Source organism: Ixodes scapularis, unplaced genomic scaffold (assembly GCF_016920785.2).
Source record: "Ixodes scapularis isolate PalLabHiFi unplaced genomic scaffold, ASM1692078v2 PGA_scaffold5__190_contigs__length_132052651, whole genome shotgun sequence".
In the NCBI taxonomy this organism is placed as follows: Eukaryota; Metazoa; Arthropoda; class Arachnida; order Ixodida; family Ixodidae; genus Ixodes; species Ixodes scapularis.
The window spans coordinates 104,129,272-104,155,372 of NW_024609880.1; the positions used below are offsets into that span (position 1 = coordinate 104,129,272).

At 43.5% G+C, this 26,101-nt stretch overlaps 1 pseudogene; it reads left to right on the plus strand.

The window, feature by feature from the left end:
* Positions 1 to 422: 422 nt before the first annotated feature.
* On the plus strand, positions 423 to 8,915 carry LOC120842720 (annotated as a pseudogene).
* The last annotated feature ends 17,186 nt before the right edge of the window (positions 8,916 to 26,101 follow it).

A 26,101-nucleotide genomic window follows, 5' to 3' on the forward strand; every position in this document is an offset into this window, starting at 1 on the left:
CTGCTTTAATATTTCTGACGTCTTTATTTTTTGGGGGGAGTCTGCCATATGTAAAAAGTCAGAAACTGTAAACCTTATATTCTAGACTGCTGGGACGCAGTGTCTTACTAAGACGTTCTGCAGCGTACTTTAATAAAGCGTTGGCATATATCGGCTGTTGACTCTTGGCATCCGCTTGTTTACGACAGAAAACGAAAGGGGCGTGCCTATGACTTTTTGACGTTGTTGAGTCTCCGGAGTTTGTGGAAGTCTAAGATGGCGGTACAACACGGCGACGTGAATGCTCGACCGGTCCGAAACTACTTCATTGTGAGTGTCTGTTACTTACGAGAAGTAAGTCGCAGAGTGATCCACCAGATTGGCTGCCTGTGCTAGACAAACTTGTTGATCTGAACCCTTATTAGTTCCCGGTACTCCGGACAATGAGCGGCGATGCGTCTAAAAACGCGCGTTAATTGATCGACTCTCTGTCGTTTGTCGTCGGCGGACAAACAAAATCAAATTAAACAAGTAATGTACTTCCTTTCCTTTTTTTTCTTTTCAGTTTCGTGGTCCTGATGAAAAACGTTCTTATAAAGTATTCTACTTACCATCCCTCACCTGGGGCAGATTGCTTTTGGAACACTGTGACATACGAGAACGGAACATATGTGCTTCACCTTCGCCTGCGAATCAATGGAACAACGTAATGCTCAGTGTATCACTCTTAAAGTCACAGACAACCTAATAACAACAGGAAGTGACCAGTTGTCACAGCTTTCGTCCCTTCACGTGATTCGTTCCTCATAAAACGAACTCGGTGATGTTGCAATTCTACAGACTGTCCAGAGCTGACGAGATAGTTGCGACTGGCCACGTCTATCACGTTCTTACACTGTTAGCAAAAATAACACGCCCAGACGTGTAAACCGTTGTCCCATAGCGGACACGTCGAAACGTGTTCGTTTTACACGAGGCCATCTGTGTTTTTCGTCTGCACATGAGGTGCTGTGTAAACTTAACACGCTACACCGTGTCTGCCTTCCGCAAAACCGTTTCGAGCGTGTTCCTTATGAAACATGGCGGCCAGCGGCCGAGAACAGGCGAGAGACGAGCCCAGCGAGCCGCGCGCCTTTCAGCCGAATTGAAAGTACACAGGGCGCGTTAGTTCTCGTTCGATGTCTTTTATACACAGTAAAGTCTCCAAGCGGCGGACGTAGCTACTTGCAAAGGTAGGTACGAGCGTTGTCGGCGGTCGGCGGCGTCGGTGGCTTCAACAAACCGCTAGACAGAAAAAAAAACAAAAAAAAAACGAATGCCGAACTTACATGGATAAATAACTTGAGCAAACTATTTAGAATCGGGCGGTAACTTGCGCCACCTATCGAGATTTCTAGCAGCCTGTTTTAAAAAAAAAGACGAGTTTGTTAACACTGCGAACGACCACGACTTCACAGCAACCCTACATACAACGCAGGCAACACAACACACAGCTACACAGCACCGACATGTACAGAAACACAACAACCGACACTGCGCCCGACACTTCCTACTCGATATCCATTTCTCCCCGCGGCGGATATAAGCTTGACATGTGCGGGTGAGCTCTTTGGTCGCTGACAATTACAGATTTATAGAAGAATACACAAAACACGGCGCAATGGACAGCCATGTGTTAGAACTGCTTGCATTTAAAAAGTATGGAGGCAAAATCTATAATGTTACTTCTTTGCAATAAATAACAATATGTTAACAATAAATCTTAAACCGGTCATGAAAAAGTTCAGATTTTTGTTATTTTCTTGCTTGACCAGTGTTATGAGCAGTCCGACTAGCTTGAATCAGATAGGAAAACAAATTATTGGGATTTTGTCATTACGTATACAATAATAAATGAAAATGATCCTTGCGCAAAGCATTTTTTATATACTTTTGTGAAGGACATCCGGACATCCGCCCAACACTTCACTTCCGCTAGTTGCAGCAGTTGCAGTACGGGAGCAGACGCCTTCACTTTTGGGGCGTTTTGATGCAGTCAATGCAGTTTGTTGTCGTATGTCGCGTCGGTGTCGAGATGAGCGGTGGGGCTTGGGAGTTTGTGACCGGTGTTATTCGTGAACACTGGTGTGGGGCGCTGATGCGTCTTTTTTTTTTTTTTTACTGCCACCACCCCGAACTTTGAAGATACACGGGCCCGTAGCAGTGCATTATGCTGAATCGCGAGCTCCTTCTCTGTTGACGTCGCTTTCCTGGTACCACTTGTGGATACTGCAAGCGTTTAAACAGTGTGCACCGTCTCGCCTACATCTCCGGTGACGTACTCGACCTGTTGAAACTTATTGCTTCCGTCATTTTAGAGTACGCAAGGCAGTTATCTCGTTGGTCTGGTTTCGGTTATAAAAGCAAGGCAAAGCGCTCGTAGTTCCCGCCCTCAGTACACGTTGGACATCTTCCACACTTTGACACCGGATAACTGAATGAACGAGGATTTACATTCACTTCCGAGGTTACTCTCGCCGCTTCCTCACCGTTGAGCAGCAGGATGAGCTTTCGACAAGCCGCCGATGAAAGGCTTGAGCATCAACAGCCCAAGCGCACTCGGTGCCGATGCGGGCGACGCGGGTTTCTGTCAACCGGGAGGCCAGCACAAACCGTGACCATTCCAGCTCTTCGTCATGGCACGGTGTTGCAGAGAGCAGGGTAAAATACAACTACACGGATCACCGAAGCAAACGACTGCTATTTTAAATCTTGGCTTGTGATTGCGCCTTTGTAGAAGATCATCTTATTCGTTTTGCTGGAGAGACGCAAACGACGGGCATAACAAAATCGCTTGCATATTCCGCATATCTCACAAAAGCATTTACTCCGTCACCTTGCGAAAAGCGCGAAACTCGGAGTCCGCACCGCCCTAAGCTTTCCGTTTTTTACCTGCTTTAGAGCAGATTGTACCTGCTAGTAGATATGCCTACTGAAACTGAAACAGGGCAGTGCCAGAGAGAAAGAGACAAAGTTGAGAAAGCTTGCTCGCTCTCCAATTTCTCAACTCTCAAGTGATTGTACCATAATAAATGCACCAACGCGTCTTCCAAAATAAAGAAAGAGCACTACGTTCACAACGTAAAAAATGGACTCAGTACATGCATCTGTGGGCAGGTAGGAAACCTTGCCCTAATTTATTCACGCCGCATGATTGGCGCAACAAACTCGTTGCAGGACCGAATCATCTACTCGAGCGGTGTGCGTCGCTATGCAAACGCAGTCCAACACGAAGCATAAAAAACGGCAGATTTAAGACAACAATCCGGAGCCCATTATTCAATTAAAACAACGTAATTTTGTTGAAAACGCCCGCTTCTTCTTACTCACGGTATGTGTCGGGATTCTTCCACAGTTTGAAACGGAACGAGGGAAGATTTACTTTTAAAAACGCTCGCTGCGTCCTCCCGGACCAGCTGGACCGGATCAGCTGACGACGACGGTACTGTACCCGTTGAACCTCCACCACGCAACAAACAATTTGCGTTCCGTGTTAAAAGCGTGGTTCAAACAGACCCGGAATACAAAGCACCGCACCACACACGACGAATGTTTCAGCTCTTTTTCGCATCGCCGGGTTGCACCAAACAGAACGAGATCGCCGAAGTCAACGCCGCGCTGTCGTGAACCTTGGCTTGTGGTTGCGAACTCGTGGACCCTGTGACTCCCTTCGCTTTCAAAGCACACACGACGATTACGAATGCTACTTTCCGTCTTCCAGGAACATCACAGGGGCACTTCTCCGGTCACGTCTTCACTATGTGCTCGCAAACTCCGAAGCTCTATGCGAAGCTTCTCGCGTCCCGTCAAACCAAAACAGCAGCGGCGCCATGCGTACTCGCCAGATTTTCTCCGGTCAAACAAAAACAACGAAAGCCAACCGGCGCTTGCTTCCAGCGTACATCGGCGTCGCGCTTGCGCCGTGGCCAGATCGCTTGCAGTTGAAGGTTGAAGCAAAAACGAAACCAACTGCAATGTCACGTGTTCACATCGAGGACATGCTTTTTATATCCATTTTAACTGTTTGGAACGAATAATTAGATTCATGACTTTTTTTGTGGTGTCTAAGAAACTGTTATCAGGACCCCTAGACTAAATACAAACATGGGCGACATGAGGGAAGCCGCATTGCCATCGACCAGAAGATGGCGGCGAGCACGGTAAGCGCGGGCTTCGCCAACGTCCTGCGACATGGCGCAATTGCTTTTGGTGCATATCTGTCTCCGAGACATGTTTCTTTCCGCGGCATTTGTCTCGACGGTCCTTTCTAAGTGTGTCCCCAAGCATTCCGGTGCTTCGATAGCCGGCAATGCCGAGGTCGTCGCCGGGGGCGGTGCGTGTTATCGAGGTCGGCTACACGGTTATGCGTTTATGACCGAACCAAAACACGTTTTTTACAACCTCGCATGATTTCTGAACGAATTATCCGCTACTCATCGTGTAAATGTATGGCAATTTGTGTAAATAGCGTGTTTGTCACCCCAGATATTCGCCAAATACACGGGACTTGCTAACAGTGCAGGTTGTCAGTGGCTTTAGACTGCCTACCAATGCTGGTATATCTAAAGTTTGCTTACAAAAAACTCTTGCATTGCGCAGCACTCGATTTGACACTCCACTCCAGTTTAAAACCAGCGCTGGACGCTCCAAGCCGAATATAATCTTGCATAAACTCCGACCAAGTACGCATCTATTTGCGCATATTATTTTCACTTGGAAAACATTGCCCTCCCTGATAAGGACCGCGATCACACGTTACCATGGCACACCGCGGTCGCTAAGATTCTAGTTGCCGCGAACGTACCTGATCAACACTGTGTTTGAATCTGTTTTAGGATTTGAGGGTCATAGGCAAAGATATTTTCCAGAGCGGCCTTTGCAACAATTTTCGAAATCTCTTTATAGCCGTCTCCCTCTCTGATATTACTTAACTGTTGTGACTATTAAAAAAAAAAAAAAAAAAAAAAAAGAGGTGTGACCTAGTCGCGTGCGAACTCTGCTGGGGCACTAAGCGTTTTAATACAAGATGCTAGAACGAAAAAAAAAAAGCTTTTGTGCAAAATTTCTTTTAAGGTATGCAAAAAGAAAATACATTAATCTTGCCGATCAGGTTCTTACAATTTAGGTGGTTAAAGGGACCATGAAATTATTCTGAAATCGAAATTCATACACCGCACGTCGTAAAAGGTGTGAAAAAAAAACACAAAAACACAAAAATAGGGAGCCAAAAAAAAATTATTCGCTATAGAATTTTTAAAAGAAAACCGGACTCTTTTGCGCCTTCTTTCCTTCGAAAGCTTTCTGCCTTTTCACTGCGTAGCATCCGCGGAAACGCTGCACGCCAGCCGAATTTACGTCGCCTATTGGGTAAGAGCCTGCCTCACCAGCACCGCGATCGTAAACAATAAATAGCCGGCGAATGTTTCCTAAAAGTTTTGTTAAATAATATTCAGTCGCATAATTAGAGATGTGACGAAAATTGCCAAATTTGATAATGCTGAGGGCCAAGCGGCACCTATCGTGTGGTACACGAAGCAACTACTGCGCGTGCGCAGTAGGGCCCAGCGTCGCTCTGTTACTTAGTGCGCAATGACCAACGAACGTTTCTTTCTCTATGTGTTCTTCTCGCTCGTTCCGACTTCAAGCAGCAAGAAAACGTACTTGAAACAAACCACGACGAACAAGAACGCTGGATCCACAAAGACCCAAGAAAAGCCAGAACGGTCGCGAATTCACCGACCCGCGACCAAGCGAGCTCAGATAGGCCTAGCGGGCACTCCGAAGCAGGCACTCCGACTCCGGCGCAGCGTTGCTTTATTTTAGCTTTATTTTCGTGTTCGTAAAAAATTAACGCACTTCCTTTTTTTTTCCTTTTGCCCGAATACCATTGATCATGACACTTGCTAAGTCATATGGCAACAGGTCCGGCGCCAGTAGGGCCGTAACACTCACTTCCACCTACAACATGTCGTTTAACAATGACACCATACCACTTAGCGGGATGCGACTTACAATTGGGTCAAAATGCTACGTCAGCGTTATGTTCAGTAATGTGTTTCTATGTGGTGATTTAAAAGCTATTCAGTGACTGCTATGTCAAGTCTGTTAACCGCAGTCATGTTTTAGCAATGAGCGTGACGAAATAGTCATAATTCTAAACTGATGAAAAACTTGACTTTAGACATACGAAGCCCCACAACTATTTAATGTAGACAAACTAGTTCCCTATGTTCGGGTGTAAGAATGCGAGTTTACTTCCCAGCAGTGTTCGTGTAAGGATAATCATTGTGATGTGTTTGAAAAAAAATTATTTCAGCATGTGATGGATTTATTTTATTTTAAAGAAAAAAACGTTGTAGGAGGTGGTAACACTGATTGTAATATTTCAGCTGACCAGAATTCAACGCATATTACAGATTTCAGAAATTAAAGGAATTTTGTGTCATTCGATAGGTGTAAATGGTTGTGTGTTTCCACAGTGAGTAGATCACGGCTAGCCTATACTCATGCAGTCAAAAACTTGCGCTTTTTGACTGTATGGATACTTTATAAAAAAAGCAGTCGCTCGAGAGTTGAGCATAAAGAGTTTCAGTAGATCGTTCCAGTCCCTCCGATAACGACACGATGCGTGCGGAAAGGCGTCGGCGGAGTGTCGAGTATCGCTATCGGAGTCATCAGAACGATCTAATTAAAGTTCTTATAAAAAGGCGTTTAATGTCCCAATACTCTTTGAATGCAAGCGTTCTGAAAACGGAGGCCATATATGGGCATTTCTCGGAAAAACACCGATGAAACGGGTGCACAAGCAGTCAAGCGGCAATTTTCTAAATTTACTGCTAGTCTCTATCCCCATGAGACAATTTCAAATTATATTTTGACTAACTTATTCTTCCTTATGCAGATTTCTTATTTTTTTTTTGTACACAAGAAATAAAAATAACGTTAAAAGTCTATGCTACCAAAAACATTTGAGCTCGATCAAGCACCAGACCGTGTTGTACACGCTCACTAGTGAAGTCCCCGTCGCGACTAGCCCGGTTCTAGCCGCGTGTACGTGGGCAAGGAGGCAGCCGGACGCGAAGAGTCCCGAAACCCAAGTGAGCTTTGTCGACAGCTCCCGCGCTAGATTCGCGCACGCCTCTTGCGCACGTCACGAGGCGTGCCGCGTCATAAATGTAGAGTCACGCAACATCTCCCTTTCTGAGAGTGAAAGGCCATTACGCAAATTTCCATTACACGCTTGAAACGAGAGGAAGTGAAGTTCTCAAACCCTTTAACCACTTCGCTGACGAAAAGCTCGACCGAGTCGATTTGGTGGCCTCGGTTCACTTTCATATAGTCGTCGCCAGGGACGCTCGAGAAAGGGTGTCTGCCGTTGCCTAGAGCTTGCCCGGCACGTAGAGTGCCCGGCACTGGTACCGCACGAGCTTAACTATGTCAATAAAATTACCGCTTAAAAAAAAAAAAAAAAAAACCTTTGGATTTGGCCAAGAAATTTTAGCGTGCCAAAAAGCCTTTAAAAAATCAAACAACCGTTCAACCGTAATCCTCCTCCTTTCTTCTGCCTTGGCGATGACATTTAGGGCTATAAACATTTAGAGGATTCCCAAGTTACGTTACCTAGCATTTAATATTGACATTCATGAGAAACGTTTTGCAGCTTTTGTGACCACATTCTCGCAAAATATCAATCACAGGGCCCGCAAGTAACGCATACAAGTACACTAATCTAGCACTTTCCTTCTTTTCATTGCGATGGCTTTAGATGGGTTCAACTATCTGTACTGGACGGGGATATCAGCGGTGACTCTGTTATTCAAACTTCTTTTTTTTTTCGTGCCAGGCGACCTTCGCATTTTAAAGAAAATTTTACCATGTCGGGTCTATATGATGTTTGACCGAAACCTGAACCATCATTTTCCCCGAAAATAAATAGAGACTTTGTCGGCATAAGATGGAAAATGAATAGAGACGTAGTCGGCATTAAACGCGCACGTCGTCATGTTACAATTTTTTTTTTCCGAGCAGCAAGAGGAAACAGGAAAGCATCAGTTCACCATCTGTCTATATGTCTGTATGTCTGTGTGTCCGTCTCTCCCCGTGCGCGTGCGTTGTGTGCTTGTGTGTGTGTGTGCGCGCCCGTGTGCCTGCGCGCCCGCGCGCGCGCGTGTGTGTGTGTGTGTGTGTGTGTTGTCTCTGCTACCCAGTGTTTTATCCTTAAAATCTGAGGATGAGGTCTTGAAGCCATGTTCTGTCAGCTGTTTCAAAGAAAAAATGTATATTCGGTCGTTAGTGAGTTCTTTAATCAAGTTACTATTTTGTTTTGAACTTGATTCACTTCAATTAGTCTTACAACTACACGCCTGTGTTTTCTTTTCATTGCCATTTGTGTTTTCTGTTAACGTAGCATACTGGCTTTGAATAATTTTGTCGTTTATTTTTGTTCTAATACTTTAGTTATGTCATATACATATATCTTATATAAGGTGTTTGCATGAAGGTTATTTCGGTGCTGTGGCCATAGGGACTTTAACCGAAAAGCATTGTTAGTCGACAAAACAAATATTAAAACCTAAACCAGACGCCTTAATAGAGAACTAGGTGCTTATTCAAATATCGGCACTAGCCTATTTTAGAACATAATGACTCCTGAGTTTTGTGAAGTTTGAGATTAAAAAGTTTTGTTCCAGATGAGTTCGATGATTCGACTCCAATATTATTTCTAAAAAACATTCTCTGTTCTTACAGGCTGTATTTTAATTATTCCAGAAGCAAATGCAACTTGCGAAGAATGCCATCGAAAATGCGAAAACATTTACGAAGGAAACTGTAATATGATTCTAGCAGAATCTCCATATAAAAGCACCTGTCACAAAGAACGTCCTCTTCAGTGTTGAAACTGCTCCACCTATATAAACTGGAGTCTGCATGTGTCTGTACCCAGTCATAAAAAATCTCAAATAAAAATGTGAGCCATTTTTATACTATAGAAACATCAGTTGAGAGTGCGCCTTGTCCTGTTTCCCTTCGTCTGTGTCCCTGTATATTTTTTCGGCGCTTTTGCTTGCTTAAGAATTATCCCCTATATTTTGATCTAAAATAAACGTTTTCTTTGTCTTTGAGACCTACATGCAAACCAACCGAGGCCCCGGCTTACAAACCGAACCCCTGCTTGCGTCATTATTCTCGCGCAAGGAGATGCAGTGGCTGGTGGCTTTATAAGTTTAATATTTCATTTTGATGGGAAAGTCTACGTGCACTCGAATACACAAGTGTTTGGAAAACCTTGCAAGTTCAAAGTCGCTGTTTTCAAAAGCCACATATTTTATTTCATATATTTTTTGTGCAGTGAAGTATTGAAGTGCTTTATAAGATATAATGATAGAACTGTTAAAATGCGTTAGTGTGGCCGCTTTTAGAGCCTCAAACTTTAATGTGTGCGACATCAATCTCAATAATATAGAAGACTTGCAAACGCACAGTCGTGAAAAAAAACTTGTTTCTTAATATTTTATTTTATATCTGGCATTCCAGTTGTTTGTTTAGTGCTCTTACTAGGTGCTTTTTCCTATACAAATAATATACTGCTGACCATCAAGAAAGGCACGTTACAATGCAGTCTCAAATGCACATCTGAGGCGATTATACATATGTTACGATGAACATATTACGTTCACCATAACATAGCTGCCCTGCTTGCACGCATTATGTCCTTGATGCCAAGTTTTGAATAGATAAGGAACAAAGTTTCTTGAGTTTTCAAGCTAGAGGTGAAATTTAGAGTATTTTTTCCCTGAATTTGATTATCACGTTCTTTTTCGCCGAAGATGTTACTAAATTCGAGAAAACACGAAAAAGCCCCAACCAGTCGTTACGTCATACTAGGATCTTTTCCTTGCAGCGCACGTCGCTCGTGTGGGCAGAGCGTGCAATTTCAGGCCTCTTAATAGGTGGGAACAGCGCAGGAAAAAACTGACGAAGGACGAGTAGAAGAAGTGCACAAACACAGCGCTGCACTTCTTCTACTCGTCCTTCGTCAGTTTTTTCCTGCGCTGTTCCCACCTATTAAGATGCTTAACCAACTCGCCCAACTCTCTGCCGTGTTGAATTTCAGGCCTCCCAGGCGTATTCCCAGGCACTGACGCCATTCGTGACGTCTTTTTCTAACTTTATTTTTAAGTAGCAAGAGTTTGCGTGCGTAGGCGTGATAGGAGCTGAAGATGCGCAAAAGCGGAAAATCTGAAAACTCCTAATATGACGGCACGCTCCGGGAAAGAAGCACTTTAACGATATTTCGAAAATAATTTTATGCAGCCTCCATGCACCAAATTGAAAAACAATCTCGATATTCGTGATCCTGGAGACAAAAGAAAGACGATTTAAGTGTTTCTTTCGAAATACAAAGCCGCTTCAGTTTCCTTTCAAACTCTACTATCCCCCAGTCTTGGGGTAATCATCGTGTTCGTATTTTCTGCTTTTTAAAGACTCGCATCTTGCGACTGTCATCTTTAGCTTGGAATTTTTTGCTTAACTACTGGTGAGCCACGCCTTATGACGGTGAAAAGATTTAATATAGAACCCTCCTGTGAAACGGCTGGTATGTTTTCAATAGCGCACACACACCGCCTGTTGCTGTGCCGCACAACTCACTAGACTCTAGAGTAACAATAAAAATCAGCGTGCATATAAACAAGCTGTTCATGCGAGAGTTTGCGTTTTTTTTGGGCGACTTTTATCAGACCACATGGTATAAGTGTCGCCATGCATTGTTGTTTACTCTGCGCCTTCCATACTATTCAATAAACAGAAGGAAAAAAAAAAAGAAACAGCCAGGAAGCAGGTATGAACAAAAAACGACACGCAGTTCAAAAGAAAAAAAAGTTGAAAATATAACAAAGCGACTTATAAGAGCACACCAATGTTTGGAACAATATTAAAATACTCTTCTTTTTTTTTCTGAATATGTCTCAAAAATAAGCAATCAACGACCTCAAACTAACATGGCGCAACCCATGTTTCGTATAGTTTCTCTATATAGATCTAGCGTTCTTTTGTTTCGCTCTTGCCAGATTTATTAGAGGGGTTTATAGGTATAGGCTTGTTTTCTGAAACGCGGATTACAAGAATATAATCTGTGTTTTCGCATGGCCAGCCTTGTGCCTGCTGCACCAGTTGTAAATTTAGAGTACTCCGGCGCTTCACACGTTCTTAAATTCCCTCTAAAGTTGACTCATTTAAAAATTATCAATGACGCTCAGCCAAGTTTTAATAGGTGGCATGCCTTTATTTGCTCTAATTAAAATAATAATAAGTACATTTTAGTTACTATATATATATATATATATATATTAGCTATTCAGTATTGTTTTTTGCATTCCCTCACGTCCGCCGCCGCTGGCAGTTTGTTCCAGAAAAAGCTTTTTTTTCTCAACCTCCCTCTTGGTAGAAAATTTCCAATGTCTTCCCGAAAACACTCAGTATTTTATTTGCCCATTCTTAATAATCATCGCATATTACGGGTGTTTCTATTTTTTTTTTAGCCAGCTTTTATATTGATATATAATTCTTTGAAAAACAGTTCTCAGCCTTAGGTCTACCCATTAGTCCTTCCAACCAGAGCTGGGAGCTCCGACGTCCCGGTGCGCTCTCGTCTCCTCTCCCTTGGTTTCTCGGCGCATAAGAACGCCGAAGAATGAATTCTGAAACGAGAAGAATAGACATCTTGAGCCACGCCCTCCATTTCCTAAGTTGTCAGCGACTTTACCTCCCTAACTGTGGGGAGTGTTGTAAGCTTGATCTCAGTCCTTCCTAACTGACATAACATGAATCGATGTTCTCGAGATGGAAGCGAGAAAAGAAAACATAGGCATTGTGATCCCTGGGGCAGTGCAACGGCTTTTTAGAAACGCGCTGCGGCAACTCTGGAACTCCCCCAAGCCGGAAAGGTTGTCCGAGCGAAACGGTTTGGGCCCCGATGTGTTGGCCAGGTGTTTTGCGGGGCTGCAATGCCACATGTCGACCTTTCCCTGAACCGGATATCGTTTTCTTGTGCTGACCTTTTTCTTTGCCGACTAAACCTTCTTCGGCAGCGTGTTGGTGTTTTCAGCCGCGTGATTACCGTATTTACCCGAGTAATAGCCGACCTATTTATGAAGAAAACCTGAGGGTTCGCTTTTCCACGGAGCACGCAGATTGCCAATCACTGCGATCGACAGCATGATTCCAGCTGTTTAAGGGAACAGAGTTAGCGTCTTTGTGTGAAGGTATCATCTGCGAACATTGCATTTATATGGAGAATCGTGTTCTCGATCTGGTTATTCGCTATGTTATTTATGCGCAACGAGATGATTGGCTGTATACGTGTTCTATGGGAAAGTAGACGCAAGGGCCGTGTTCATAAATAGTGCGGCTATTACTCGAGTAAATACGGTAGTCCATACGCCGTCAGCGATCACATTTTAACTGGATCCGTAATAAAGTATTACTCGCCGAATAAAAAATAAAGCTGCGGTGTGCACGAGGGTGTAGCAAAATGCAGGAAAAGCGTTACGAGGACGCCGCCATTTAAATGTTTACTCATCAACGCAGCAGCGAAGAGCAAAGCAGAAACAAAACAAAAAATGAAAGACGTTTACAACCCCCTGTAACGCCGAATTAGACCGCAGCTCTTAAGGAGGAGGGTACAATTTTCCTCCCACCTCCTCACCCTCCCTGCTACTCGTCCTCCCTCCTCTTCCTCCTCGTCCTCCTCCTCACCTCCTTCTCCTCCCTCTACCCTCCCTTTCATCCTCCTCCCCTCCCCTCGTCCTCCTCCCCTTCCTCCTCTTTCCTTCCCCGCGCGTTGCATTATGGGAAATGTCCCATAACGCACCGCGCGGGACACCGATGACGTCACACATGACGTCATGAGTGACGTCACGAGTGTCGCGTGCGGTGCGTTATGGGACGTTTCCCTTAAGGCACGACTACATTGGCGTCGTGGAGGCCTGCGGCGCGACGGTCGGCGCTGCCGGCTGCGGACCGAAACCAGTTTTCAGCTTCAACGGCGCAACGTACGGCGCCGCAGAGCCAACCGCTCCTTGCGCGGTTCAGAGCTCGCCACTCTGCACCGCAGAAGAGAGGAGCCAATGGGAGGTGGCGTAGATAGTGACGTTGCAATGGCTGGGCGACGCTCAAGCCGGCCCTCCCCTCCGCGCCTCTTTCATGTTCCGAAGGACGCAGCGTTGTTTCGTGTCGTCTGCTATCCCTATTTCCCCCCGATGCCTTCCCCAACGGAGCGGTTCCTTGAAACTGTGTGACTGTTTCCCTTTTTATATGACAAAACGCAGCCAGACTATTTACAGGGTGATTCAAGGAGACGCCTGGCTCATGAAATCAACCGCAAAATTTGGTTTCTTAACCTATCACGCTACGACGTTGTGCAGCGTTGCCCATAGATGGTGCATTTTGTTTTGTAAAATTTTCAAAGAGCGAACTTACCAGAGGAAAAAGTAAAGAAAGAAAAAGGCTTAGCTTCTATGAAAATGCAGTGACGCCACCGGTCTTCAAACAACACGGCGCCGTTTCGCACGGGAGACAAGCACATATAACCTGATATGGTATATCTGCCAGATATAGCCTCATAATACCAGATATAGTCTGATATCCCTGGGTAGGTATGGAAATCCTAGATCTGGCTAAGCATGGAAATTCCAGATCTGGCCAGGCATATCAAAAGAACACAAGCCTGAAATCAGCACTTTATATCTTTTTACGATTCTCCCAACTTCCCTGGCCCCCACTAGAGGAATTGTGGGAACGGTGATCCTTCAGCTCCCAAGTGATCGCTAATTTTGACCAATTCCATGGTTACCAGTTTAGAGTGTAATTCGAAGTCACCTTGAACAAGCGTCCCATAGGACTCAGGTACCTGTCATATCACTTTTCAAATGTCTGGTCAATGGCAGCGTTTATGATACTGTGCAATCTGTTCGACCTTCAACCAGGCTGAGCCGCAGAAATCTCTTACTATATTAACATTCTCGTGGTTGTTGTTTTAGCAGGAATTACTTAAAAGCCGAGAAATCACAACCAAAAACCGAAATTTAGCTCGGATTCAGGGGAGCTGTTTATAGCATTTTTAGCGTTTCTAACCTAATATCAGCGTCTTTGAAGCTGTACGAGAATGATACTAATGTAAGAGATATGTCTGAAGCTTATCCAGGTTGAAGCTTGGACAGGGCGAGAAATTTTAAAAGTGATATGACAGGTACTTGGGTTCTATACGACACTTGTTCAGGGTGACTCCGAATTACACTCAAAACTGTGCAACCATAAATTGGTCGAAATTTCCTATCACTAGGCAGCGGAGGAAACGCCGTCCTCATGATTCTTCGAGTAAGGGCCGAGGCGCTTGGGGGATTTAGCAACTTGTTCATTCGGGCGTAGTGTTAACACTTCGAAATAATTAAGCTACATTGAAATCCTCGTGAAAATTAGCACAAATAATCCCAAACTTCAGCTTGCCGAAGCTGAAGTTTGGGATTATTTGCGCTGATATTTAGCTCGCGAATAATGAGTCATTCACAGTTTGCTAACAAAGCACTTTTTTACTTTTGTTTGAAACTTTTTTATATATTGAAAACCGGCCGCCAGATAAAGCTCTATATTCGCCAGATAACGAAGTGTATACCTGAAATAAGGCTGTATATATGCCAGATAAGTCTGCATATACGCCAGATTAGGCTGTATATATTCAAGATAAGGCTTTATATTCGCCAGATAAGACTGTATACACGCCAGATAAGGCTGTATGTACTCCAGATAGGGCTGCATATAGGCCGTATATAATCATATAATATTTGATATAGCCAGATATGCCCCATATATAAGATTTGTATGCGGGGCTGTCCGAAGGAGGAAGGAATGGTCCCGGTGGTACCACGGTGGGTTACGCGGCTTGAAGTGGCCACACAATCACACACACACACTTCGTCGTCGAAGTCTTCCTCAGTCCGGAACTGGCCCGCTACCGTTGAGCTCCACGGACTCGACACTTCGATTCCCCGTCTGCTGCTTCCGAGTTTCCCGCTCACACTGCTGGCCTTTGCCTCAAGGAGTCCCCTTCAACGGGCCCCCGCATTCCAGCACCTAGGCGTGGAAAAAACAAACAAAAAGAAACCAAACCCCAGGACGCTGGCTCGCTCGTCCCTTCATTCTCCCCCAAGGGCAACATCGATTCGTTTTCGTGGAAGCTGGGTCCCAGCTCTCACACCCCGCGAATTTCTTGGAAGGACGCTTCAGGCCCGGAGAATGGATAATGTAACACAGCCGAATTTTGTGACATGAATAATGTAACACAGTCGGATTTTGTGACAAATCCTTTCGATTGTTATTTTGCTTCAAATCGCCGCTGGTTTTTACATAGCTGCTGCGGAACGCATGTTTGGGACTGAAATGTAGCGAAGTTAGACATCATTCACTAATAAAGAAAAATGCGCTAACTAAAGCATTTACACTTTTACATTGTTAATAAAGGTACATACTGTTCGGTAAGGCCCAACTAACCAAAGTTTTTCATATTAATTTCTGGCGAAGAGAGCAAATACACGTGTGTTTTCCCACAGGAATGCGCAGAAGCATCGCGAAAGTAGACTGGTTGCTGTCTACTTCCATTTGCGTCACGGAACTTTCAGAGACACTAGTGCCGGTTGAACCTCTAGCGTACAATATAATAGCTTTATGAAAACTTTATTAACCTTCCTGCCTTAACTTTGACGAGTGGTGGGCAAACCTCAGAGAATCCTTTTTCAATGCACCGTCTTACCAGGAGAGATGCCAGCAGCTCACGTTTGTGCCTGCAAGTGTAACTTAACGAGGCCGCACGTTTAATTCCGGAGGCATCGAGCTATGTTCTAAAAATGTTATAGCGACTTCGTGAACGTTTTGGCGTGGGAGCGTCTCGAGCCATACTACGGTGTTAAGATGGGCGAGGACATCATGCAGTCAGCCACGCGGTTTTACACCGTCGATGATTTCGACTGTTCCAAGCAGAACCCCATCAAAAAAAAAAAAAAAAAAAAGTTTTGACCGCACGATGGGGCGTCCTTTTTTTTGGAATGGGTGGGGAACGTTGGAAAGTTGAAAAGAAACATTTGTGCAGTTCTGAATCAGGATGAATTGAAGGATATAGCAAAATGGGGGTATCACGAGCGCAACGAATTCAAATTTATGAATCAAGTTTTTCTAAAAGACCATAAGCCGACAATGTTCCTTTGTGTGGTCATTATTGAGAATGGGATACGGTAGAAAGGGGTCTAACAGTTTCTACAACGAGGGTTGAGTTGTGCATGCTTAGAGAGGTCGCTATCCCTTAAAGAGTTAAATAAATTGATTGGCGATTTGGAGACTCATCATGGGAGGCGTTGTTCGGTGTTATCGATGGACATTAAGGGCTTGTACTGTTCTCTAGAAGAGACGCGGTTAATGCAGAGAGTGAGTCAGTGGAGCTGAATGTCGTTAAGTTCCAATTGGGCTCAGGTATATCGGTAGAAAGTTTCATGAGAATCCTGCGATTTTATCGGAAGTAAACGGTTGTAGAGTACGAAGGAAGGAAGTTTATACAAAAAGGACGTGTTCGTATAGACTCATCCGTCGCACCGATGTTAGTCAAAATTTACCTAACCCTTAGGATCGTGCAGTCCACGATACTCTCTACAGGAATTTTTCAAGCGTAATAGTGCAATAAAGCAATAGTGCGAAGATACGTAAATGACATCCTGGTATGTACGTTTACAGAATGTCTTTTTTTAGTCAAGTCGTGTCAGTAACTACCGCTGAAATAATCACTAAAGAAATATTTAATGCGCGAAATAAAAAATCACAATTTCACTTGGACTTATCTATGTCAATCGAAGGTATAACAAGAATAAAATGAGACAGGAAGACATGGAACTCGAGATTAGCGCGAACCAAATGCATAAGCACACGCAAAAAAAAGTATTTGCTACAGGCGAGTAAATTTCTGACTATGTTTCCTATCTTATATTGACGCTATTTTTATTTCATTCTTCTGCTATTATAGTCGGTTACAGGTTAAGAAGGTAGCGGCAAATGCCCCTCAAAGGGAATCCTATATCCCTCCGCCACCTCCGTATCCAATAGCGTCCCATCGTTTCCGTGACGTCGCGGCCAACGCGCGAGGAGGGTCTTGCCTTTCTGTACATATTTGCTTTATCTTTCGACTTCGACTTAGCATTGTGGAAGCCACGAGAGGGGGATTAGAGTTTTCCCCCACCTACGGAAACAAATACGACTTTCGGGGATTAGCTTCCCCCCGATTGATACAAAGGCTGCTTTCAGGGGCTCGGTTCCCTCCCCGATGAATACAAAGGTCGCTTTCTTAAAAAGTGGGATCGGCGACAAGTTGGAATCCATTGAAGCGGAACAAGGAGCGTTTCCAGCGAACTCTTCTTTCGACTGCGGAGAAATTTGAAACGGGCGCATCACGCTTGTGGGAGGAGCTTCTCCTACCTTCTTGACTTGTAACCGACTATAGTATTGTTCTCGATTTCTGTTCATTCCTATATAAGCGCTTCTGAAATATCTCTCTTGCCCTGAACCAAGAGCAGCATTAGCCGCAGGGATTTTTATTTCCAATAATATATAGGTTTCCGGCCTCCGCTACCACCAAGCACCGTGTATTAGCGAACAGTCAGTTCGTTAGAATTCGGATTAAGGCATCTTGCTTATAAAATAATCTTATTTCCCTGCGATTTACGGTCGCTTTGAAAAACTAACGCGATCAGGCTAAAACTGGTTTCGGCTACAACAGTTTGCTACCCGTGCTTGCTAAGTAGCACTTGAGTTAGCCAAAAAGATTTATAAAATTCATTTCAATGCAATACTGCTAAAGGCATCCAAATGAACGTATATTGGCTGTGTCCCAAATCTTACTCAAGTAGATCCGAGCCGTATTATCCGTCTTATCAATTGATACAACCCGTATCACGCGATAAAACGAATAAATCAAAGCTGAACGCGAATATATTTACGAACGCAAAAGTAGAAAACCTTTGCTTTCGAGTGAGATCGAGCATTTTTTGAATGACTGCCTTTGTGAACTTCGGAATGATTCGAATGTGAGTTTGTTACGTTCATTGCACACTTAGTTTGCAACCTATGTGACATGTTTTCTACGTACGCTGGGGAAATTAAGTTTAAAACGAAAGGCAATGGAATGTAAGTTGTTTTTTAAGACGCTATAAAAAAAGGCTTGTGTAGACGTACTACTAAACACTATCGGTTATGAGTTATTTTAAATAAAGGCCAAGCGTATTAAGGTTTGTTTCAAAACCTATGTTATTCAGTATTATTTTTACAAGGTATGCATTTTAATGTTATATTATTTTAAGACGCTGCAGTGAAATTTGCAGATTTCATTTAAAGTAAAATATTGAGGTTGCATTTAAATTCGACCACACATCCCGCGGGGTTGCTAAATTCTTTTAAAAGTATATTCAATAGCTCAATTCCTGCAATTAACTAAACCCCCCTTCGTAAACCTTGAACCTGGGAGTTTCTAAATAAAGATAAAAAGTGCAGACCTCCGCATTTGTAAATTAACAATTATTTTTCTAAATGAAGAAAAAAGTACCAGAAAACAAAATTGTGTTTTCTGATCCTTTAAAAGGTACAGCACTTTCCCAGAAGTAATCCCCCGACTTATTGCCTATGGTTTGTAGTTTATATTCTTCATTGGGGGGTGCGGAAGATGTAAAGGTGCGGGCTATAAAAGAATGTGCTTCTTTGTTTTTAAATTCTTGCGTTATCGCTGTCATGATTGATCAATGTGATCGTCGAGATCGCGGTGTTTCATACTGTGCATATTCAGCAAGAAAGTCTGAGACCGTAATTATGCTGCTTTCGCCCTCAATGGCCCGCTATTACGCCCAAAGTAGCTGTGCCTAAGACGACTTTGTAGGTCAAGCGTTTCGATAAAAGAAACCCACTTCTCGCGGTTGTAAAATCATTACCACAGTCAAATAGATGACTGTGAAGTCCTGCGGAAACCACAATAGCGATGCTCCCTAAATTAAGAAGAGCGTTCGCGTTCATTTTTTAAGCGATACTACCAATAAATACAACGAGACCAAAAAAATAACACATTTACATTCGAATTTAATTCATCGGTATGATGTCCTTTTTCGTGGGGATCTGACGACGTTATTAAGAGGAGTAATTCATTGATGCAGTAAACATCTTGTGTATACAGAGAAGCAGGTGTTTTCTGTTTAAAAAAAATGTTTTCTGTCATGCGAAATTTGTCCTTGCAGAGTCGAAAACCGGTAACAAAAATACTTCAAAAATACAAGATTATATAGAAGTAACTGTAGTTATGCGGCGCTTTAGTTATATGTTCTGGTTTGGCGAATTAATTTTCATAATCAGGTCGTTAATGAAAAAAAAAGGCTCTAGGTACACTTAAGCACTTGTTATGAGTTGTGAATGCGAAAGCATGCACGTCGTTCTTCCGCTCCCTTATCTCGTCTGCGGCGTATTTGCGTAGAAGGCCGAGCGCGCGCTCTCCTCGCCGCGCTGACCTTGGGCGTGGAGCCGCTGCCCCGCTTGACGGCCAGACGCTTCGTGTTACCGGCGCGCTGGTAGCGCGGACAGGCAGCGCCATTGGTTGGCAATCGCTGAAACTGTCTCGAAAAGGCTAATGGGATCCTCGTTTTTTGTTGAAACTATGACGCGTACCAGCCAATGGGATTGAAGGCGAAATCCATCAAAATTCGTCTTCAATCCGCTCCTCTGGGAGCAGGGAAACCAGGTGCCGTTTGGCTAAACTTTTCGCACGGCTTCAAATAGGGGAGCCATCAGATTTCGGTTTCACTTGGAGAAATGAGTTTAGGTCCCCTATTGGCGCGGGTTCAAAGCTGATTGCGTCGGCCCGCTCCATGGGACCAGTTAATGCTTTCGCATCATTATCGCTCTAAATATCACTGGAGAGAATTTTAACCCTTAAAATATCAAAATACTAATTTCAATAGGGCATATTTTTTGTGAACAAAAGGTAAAGCATGCATTGCATGGGACACGAGGACACGTAACTCGACATTAGCGCAAACCAAACGTATGAGCACATAGAAAATGTATTTGCTACAAAAATGTACTTGTTTGTTATGTTTTGCCCTTCTTTTGTTCCTCTAACCTTAACTGTCGTCCTTGTGTTCAACAACGACGAACCTAAAAGATCAAATACAAAAGTCCTTAAAAAAAAAAAAAAGCACTGAGAGAAACGAATGGCAAGACACACGAAGGGATTGTTTGTTATGTTTCAAAGGCTGCCCTCAACGGAATACTGACATGTTTACAAGCTTGCTTTTCGCACTCAGCATTTGCATGGTCTTTGAGCTATACGGAGGATTAGTTTTTGAGCAGACGTACATACGTGCCGTGAACGCAATACGTATTCACTTTCAAAACTAGATTGCTTTCGCAAAACCAAAAGAAATCCACAATGAACTTTTACCAGGAGCTTTTCCGGGACTGAACTCACTGCAAAGAAGTTTTTAAAGAATAATCAAACAAAAATATAGTAAGTATGTCACATATGTTACGGCAAATAAATTTAGGGCCTAAAATGCCGGATCTACATTATTTCAATATTTTAGTCAATTATTTTGTTTTACTTTTTCAAGGCAAGAATAATTTAGTCCAAATGTACATAAGGCGAATGAACTTTACTGACAAGTCACCAATGGCCTGCGTTGTGAGACAGGTACGTCATAGATGAAAATACACCAATAAACACAGTGACATACAAATAAGCACTCAGAACTAGGCGTACTGTGTGCTAAATTATGCAGAAGTGCCGTGTGATTCGAAGGGTGTGTGGTGCAATCGTCATACCACCAAGTTTCGGCAATGTGCCTTAGGGGTCATTTAGGAGGTCCCCCTGTGTTGCGGTAGGGTTTATGTTGGCCAGACGGGGAGGTGCATTAAATATGAAATAGGAGAACACTCCGCCGCCACCAAGCAATCCCCGTCTGGCCACTTGGCTGTACATTGTGATAGGTGTGAGTGCCCAGGCCGAGTTTAATAGCAGCAAGATTGTGGGAAAATTCAAAACTAAATCGGAACGCGAGATACATCAGGCATTCGTGATAAGGGCCCATGACACGAATGTGTGTATCAGTGCTCCTTCTGTTGCCTTATCTGATAAGAAGCAGGCTCTTATCGGTCACTCAAAAGTGACGGCAAACTTTCCACGTGGTTAATGAAAGCCCATCATCTTTGCGCATGTGTGGTTTTATTCTTCTTTTTATGTGCTTCCTTCAGAAAAGTTCAGTTGCAATACGCTTCGTACTGCGTGCTTCTTTCTTTGTCCCCGTGTTTTTTTCGCGTGTTTTTCACCATGTATAAGTACCAACTAGCCCAACTCGCAGTGTTAATAAATGTACAGCAGTACGCGATGTAACAAAAGACAAAGATATTAACGACAACAGCAATGCATGACTAGCAAAAGAGCAAAAAATAAAGGTAATAATATGAAAAAAAAGAAACCTAAAACTTGGTAAGTGCGTTTATTAAAAAAGAAACGGTTTCAAGATGCATATAACATGAACACATTCTATTTAAAAAAAAACAAATATATATATATATATATATATATATATATACATGTATAAAATTAGGCATATATTACATATATATATATATATATATATAAAGTAATGAAGTGGCACTTTGAAACGTTGCTGGAGTTTTAAAGCATTTAGTGAGTCGACGTTTCAGCCTGAGACAGGCCTTCTTCAAGATTGGTTGCCAGAATCGGTTAGAGTTGTTTTCGGTTTCCAGACCCAGGCCACGTCACCTGTCAGATCACGTGTAAAAATGCCCAAGTAAAATAGCCCAAGTAAAAAAACGCCGCTGTCCTCCCCCCCCACTCCAGGCACGGCCGCAGCAGACGCCCCCAGCCATCGGAGCCAACCAAAGGCCACCTCAGATTTCGTGACCCCAGGAACGTCATGGGAGGAGGGCGCAGTAACGTTCACAGAGTTAGATCGGCCCAGATGGCCAGCAACGCACGCCGCGGAAGGACGCAAAGCCAAACAAAGCACAGTCAATAAAAAAAAAAGAAAAGAGGAATGTAATAAGCGCACACAGTAAATAATGCCGAAACGCATAGAAAAAAAAAGGTGAAATAAGCGCACAGAGTAAATCAACGCCAACGAGCATAAACAAATCTCCTGCATTAAAAAAAAGACAGAAAAAAGCGCACACAGTAAATCAAGCAAACGCTCGGCCAAAGCGCCTAAACAAATCTGTAACAAAAAAAAAGAAAAAAAAAAAACGTAAATATAACAGTGTTAACTACAGTCCCAGAAAGTTCAACAAGGAGCAACAGGTGGAAGATGCCTTTTGAAGGTCATGACGCGTTGACTTATCGACAGGTTATACAGAAAAATACATGGAAAAATTAAAGCGTTGAACGAATGGGATTGAATTAGCTACAGTCACTCCGCTACAGGCCAATCAAGGTAGATTGCATGCATAGATGACATTATACCTGGATCTTCATTAATACCGGCCAGGATTGAATTAAATTTGTAAATAAGATACGATTCTCTCTGCTCGCGATCACGGTTGCTTTTGAATTTGGATTGTAAAAATGTAACGTCCATTTTGTCAGACGGGTGTTTGGGTAAACCCATTTGTTTTGAAAGGGGAGTTTGGGAAATGAATTTACATGCGCCCTGTGATTGTTAAACCTCAATCGGAAAGCTGCGCTAATTTGGCTCACGTACAGCTTACCGCAGGTGCCGCATGTGAGGTGGTATATCACATTACTTGTGCCGCAGTTTAAGTTTCCGTGGATTGTGTAGTTGAAATTGCAATTCGTGCCCTCTACCGTGGTTTTAGGTGTCACGTGTTGACAGACCTCGCAATTAGTTCTTCCACAAGGGCGACTGCCAGTGCTTTCAGTGTGGGTTGTCTCAGACCTAACTATGGCGTCCCTAAGATTGCGTGAGCGTCTGTAGACTACTCGAGGAATGGAAGGGATAATTCTTGCGAGACGTTCACTTTGTTGTAAAATTTTAAGTTGTTTTTTTTAATATGGGTGCGACATTCGGAGACTTATTGTTGAAAGTTAGTACGAGGTTCGCCCGACGCTCCTCTGTCTGAGGGCTCCGCTCACTCAGCAGGAGGCCACGATCGAGGACCTGTGCCTTATTGATCGCATCGTCTATGATCTTTTCCGGGTACTTTGTTCTTTCAGGACTTGGCGTAATTGATCGGTGTTTGTTTTATATATCTATATATATGGTGTTTCACTGAAGTCGGACAAATTCGATGTTGCGAAAACTACGCATCGCATTGGAAAAGGCTTGTGTCGTTTTGGTACAAGGCCTGGGGCCTATATAGGAAAATTATTAAAGCTTGGGATAATTGAGTTGTTAATAATTTTCCTGTAAATACTTTTTTAATATTGAGTTTAGGGGCATGGCTCCATTTGGAAACTTGCTCAGCATTATCGAAAAGCACTAAATAAAAAAATAGAGTGTTATATAAGGCACGCGCTGCACTTTTACAGTTTTCTGAAAATCCACACAACATCGACAGGTTTTTAAGTTCCGGTTTGCAAACGGAAGGCTTCTCGGCACCGACGGCACCGCATCCCTTGGAGAAATTGTGCAACCTGTCCCTACTGTGTTGCGTGAGGGCAACGAAGATGTTGTTTGCACTATTTCTCCACAGGTTCCGGTACCGTCGACGCCGAGATGCGCTCCGATTGCAAACTGAAGCTTGAAAACTCGTCAAAATTGGGCTGTTTTCCAGAAAGCTATGAAATGCAGCGCGTGCCTTCTATCCCACTCGAATATTTTTATTTGGGGTTTTTCCATGATGCTAAGCAAGTTTCCTAATAAAACCATGCCCTTATACTCAATATTTAAAAAAAAATAGATAAGGGAAAATGATTAACAACTTAATTACCGCGAACTTTAATCATTTTCTCGAATGGGCCCCTGACCCAAGACCAAAACGACACAAGCTTTGCTTTCGTGCGATGCGTAGTTTTCGCGATATCGAATTTGTCCACTTTTCGTGAAACACCCTGTATATATACACAACGATATTATTTGAAGATATTATGTTTTACGCCGTATAACCCACACCATAATGTTCAATAAAAAAAGCGTGACTATTTTTTTGCGCATGACCGCAAATAAATCGATAAATAAATTTGTATATATTTTTACCAATAAATTAAAAATTATGTGTACACATGCAGTTAGGTACGCGTTTTCAAATTTTAAACTTTTTTGCGAAAGAGTTACACATAAAAGACACCATGGACAGCACATGTTCCTACTTTCAAGACACGATGAATCGCCGACGCTCGCAAACGAACGGATGCGATGCTGCGCGAACGGTTTTTGGAAAAAGCTGCGTATTGTACTCCGGGCGCAAACGCTTCGCAGCCGTTCGAAGTGAAAAGGATTCAGGACGACGAAGTAGCGCGTTTTCCATCTCCTGTAAGCTAACGGTTCGTGTTTCCTCGCTCAATTCAGCGGGGAAACATGAACAAAATCAGTTTCACTGGTAGATTTAGCGGGAAGTTTGACCTCACGTGACATAAATACCAATTCAATTTCTCGCCAAATTTAGCGGGCGGTTACAACGATGGCTACGCCGAAACCGCTTAAGTCGGAAATGGCCGGAGCCTAAGAGCTGCGCTCTAAAGTCCATTATTTGATTAACTCGCTTTCCGATCTGATGCACTTCGTCATATTGTCAAACGTCAAACATGCAACCAAATTTCATTTGTGTTTGAATCTTGAAAATGCGCAATCGATTTATTGGTCGAAATAACTTTAGTAACTTCACATTAAGGATGTTAACAATAGTTAGCCAACTACATGAGACTCATGCAATATTGATGAATCAACTAGTGTCTTTTTGAGTACATATGACTTATTGCTTGCACGACTGAAATGGGCCCGTATACCTATATCGATATTGGGTGCTATCTTTGCACGCGTATATGGCCATATTTACGCACTGATATGGCCAGATCTGGCAGTATTTGCCCACTTATATGGCAATATCTGGCCGTATTAACTCCCATATATAGCGGTACGTTGCCATATTTGACTCCTCGGCGCATATCGATCCGACTGGTGTATTCACGGAGTACAAGAAAGTGGTCCCTCGATTTCCGCCTCATGACGTCAGAGAAGTGTCGGGCTGTTTTCAGCAGCAATCCTGACGGCGTCCCAACAGCTGCGGCGTTTGTGGCAGACGCCTGTTCTGCTGCAGGTTGCTCTCCAGTGCTGCAGTCCACTAAAGCTTCGGCAGCCAGGAGTGGGTTGCCGTGACGACAGCGACACTTGCGTTCGCTCGCGCTACTCGCAGCTTCTCGTTCGCATTTCTTCGACCAACCGCCAAGATCGAGATAAGCAACAGCATGACACTTTGGGTTCTGTGACGTCGTTCGTTGCCACTTCGGGACCTCTTTTTATCTATGGGCGTGATAGGACGCTAAACACACCAGTTGAAGACGTGCCCCGGGCGCCATAATAATAGACTGTACTAGGAGATCGTTCAACCTCAACCGTGATGCAGGCGAATAATCACGCAGAAAAGAGTGTTCAAAATTGTCCACTCTAATGTATACGCACCTTCGTGCTCAGATCGAATCTGGCCTAAAATAGCGTGTACCCGAGTGAATATTTCCGGCATAACTTGGCATTCGAGGTTTTGACAAAATTCCGGTTAATTGGATTCGCAAGTAAGCCTAACCCTTGCTAGTTGGTGAATTGTTGTTAAACAGAACCCCCCCCCCCCCTCCCCCAAAGTAGTATTTCATACTCTTCTCGACATTGCAGCTACTTAAACGGACACTTTCTGGCGGTCTGTGTGCACAATCGTAATAGTGCCGCCACCCAACCCTGTGTACTTTGTTTTTGTCCAGCCCACAGACCAGTGTTGTAGGCGTGTCCGAAAAAAAAAAAAACGAACGGAATACGTTACTCGTTTCTTGCAAAATAAAGGAACGCGTTACTGACCTACATTAGATCAAAATAAAAGGAATCCG